Genomic DNA, 2,847 nt, shown 5'->3' on the forward strand with positions numbered 1-2,847 from the left:
ATCATATATATTCATAAATGGAAACATCCAAAATCTTTAACAAAATAAAAAACAAAGGTAAGTTTTAGTTTGACGTAATTGTAACAATCTCAAAAATATAAAAATTATTGAAAACGGAGCTAAATTTAACTTACCTACAGCAAAAAAATGAAAACCCCCTTAATCTCTCCTCCTCCTCTATTTTTTTTACCGAAAACTGGAGAAGAAAATCCTAGAATGCTTTTAAATTCAATTTGGGTGTTTTAATTTCATTTTATTTACAATTTTGCCATTAAATGGATTTATTTTATTATTTTCTTCTCTTATGCCCCCTCATCCTTTTCCTTTAGGCAAAATTGCCATTTAGATCCTTTTTTATTTATTAATCATGCAATTTAATCACTTAATTATTATAATTAGCAAGTTTTGTACCTTTTTCAATTTAGTCATTTTTAATTAATTGACTACCAAAACAATAAAATTTTTCAACAAAAATTTAATATTACCTTATTGACACTCTGTAAATATTTATAAAAATATTTGCGGCTTGGTTTATAAAAATGAGGTCTCGATACCTCATTTTCTAAAACTACTTAACCGAATAACTCATTATAAAACACAAATTACTAATTCTAAAACCTTTCTAAAACCTTATTTAACTTGTAAATATTAAATAATAAAATTTACGAGTTAACTCGTTGGATTTAGTGACCTCAAACCACTGTTTCTGACATCACTGAAAATTAGACTGTTACATTTCGTTCACGAAATTTACCTAAAAATTCATTGGGTTCCCAAGTAGCCTCCTCGACATTGTAACTATGCCATAGCACTTTTACTAATGGGTCCTGTTTATTTCTCAACTCTTTAGTTTCTCGGGCCAAGATTTCAACATGTTTTTTTTCATATGATATATTTGGTTGAACCTTAACTGATTCTATTGGAATTACATGTAATGGGTCTAATTGGTACCATCGAAGCATAGAAACATGGAATATCTTGTGGATTGCCTAATTCAGGAGGGAGAGCCAATTGTAAGCTATGAATCTAACACGTTCCAGAATTGTATATGGTTTGATGTATCTTAGGCTCAACTTGCACTTTCGACCAAATTAGAGCACCTTTTTCTATGGAGAGACTTCTAGAAATACTTTATCTCCCACTGCAAACTCAATTTCTTTTCGTTTTAAGTTTGTATAGGATTTCTATATCTTTGAAGCTGTAACAGCTCATTTTTAGTGGTGTCAAAAATTGTGGTTTTGCGACCACAATTTTGATGAGTGACTTTGTAAACATTACTTATTTTATATTTACGAGGTCATTAGAGTGTCATATTAAAGTTTGGTCCGGTAAATTTTGATGTTTGAATAGTTAATTATAGTACAAGGACTTACTCGTAAAAATTATAAAACTTAATCGCTATAGATTTTGATCTTTAGTTGTAGTATTCACACTCTAGACATTAGATTTAAGGCAACTAAAGATATAGATTTGAGGTGGTGTCCGCAAGTATACAGGTCAGGTTGTAATATAGTTACAACGAAGTAGATAAGTACTCCGAGGATCATACCCATGGGATTTCAGTTTGGAGAAGACTGCTATTAAATCAATTACGAGAAATAATTACTAATATATTTGAGTCACGAATTAGTAGTGTTAATATGGAAGTAAGATGATAATAATATTAATAAATTAAATAAATTAAATTAAATCTAAATCTACTCCTAAGTTTATGTATCAGCTTCTCAAATCCCTTGTTTTGACTATGCAAGTTCCTTTAGCATAGATCCAATTGTTTTACCTAATTAATTATTGATGTAAGGTTCTAATCAATCAACTAGTCAATACCCTAGCAAGATCTTTCAATACGTCCACTAGAATAACAAGTCAACAATAACTACTTATCTTCCAACCTCACAATCCAGACCGATTCGGGGTTAAAGTGTTCACGGATAGGCCATACCAATTTTGGGTTAATTCCCACCTAAATGACTTCATAGGGTTGTCAAGCCTAGGTTTAAGTTCTTCCTCTCCCAAATAGCTAATCTGCTAAGAAACTTTATCCTTCAATCAATTAATAAGATTAGAACAGTTGAAACCAAGCAAGATATGTGTGAAGCATAAATTGATTCTAATCTTTACACAAACATTCAATTAGATAATGTTAAAAAAAGAGATATAAAGAATATAATAAATGGAAAAAGATGATCATGGATTTATCAATGAAAACGTAGCTCTGAAATAATCTCTACTTGCGAGGGTCTCATTTCGGAATAGGATCTTTCAATTACAAGAATATAAAAATACCTTAAGTAAAAACTAAGAATGAAATAAAAATCCTAAGTATATTTTCTATCTCTCTCCAAATTGTGTGTTTAAACTGATTACAATGGCCTTTATATAAGCTAAACTCGAAATCTTAAAATATCTAAATTTTCCTTGAAGTCCTTAGAGTTCAACTAGGACAAATACACCTAATTTCCCTTCAAAACATAATTATCACATACAGGATTTTTCTAGGTTGTGTAGGGCTTGGTTGCAGCGTAGGCCTGCGATGTTGCAACCATGCACAGGGGGTATGTCGCAGAACAGTAGGGAACATGTCGTGACATCGAAGGCAGTTTCACTCTAGACCTTATTTTTGGTTTCTATCTTCAATGTTGAGACATCAGTTTCGTAGTGTCACGATATAGGCATCAATTTCGACCTGAATATGCATCTTTGCTCTCAGTTTTTCCTACAAGACCATGTAAACTTATTTAGATATATAGAATGTAATACAAACTACTAAAAAGCATAAATTACTACTTTAAGCATGAATTAATAGATATATACTAAGATGATTTGATTTAACTTTTAAACAAGCTA

This window comes from Gossypium hirsutum, chromosome D08 (assembly GCF_007990345.1).
Source record: "Gossypium hirsutum isolate 1008001.06 chromosome D08, Gossypium_hirsutum_v2.1, whole genome shotgun sequence".
Lineage (NCBI taxonomy): Eukaryota > Viridiplantae > Streptophyta > Magnoliopsida > Malvales > Malvaceae > Gossypium > Gossypium hirsutum.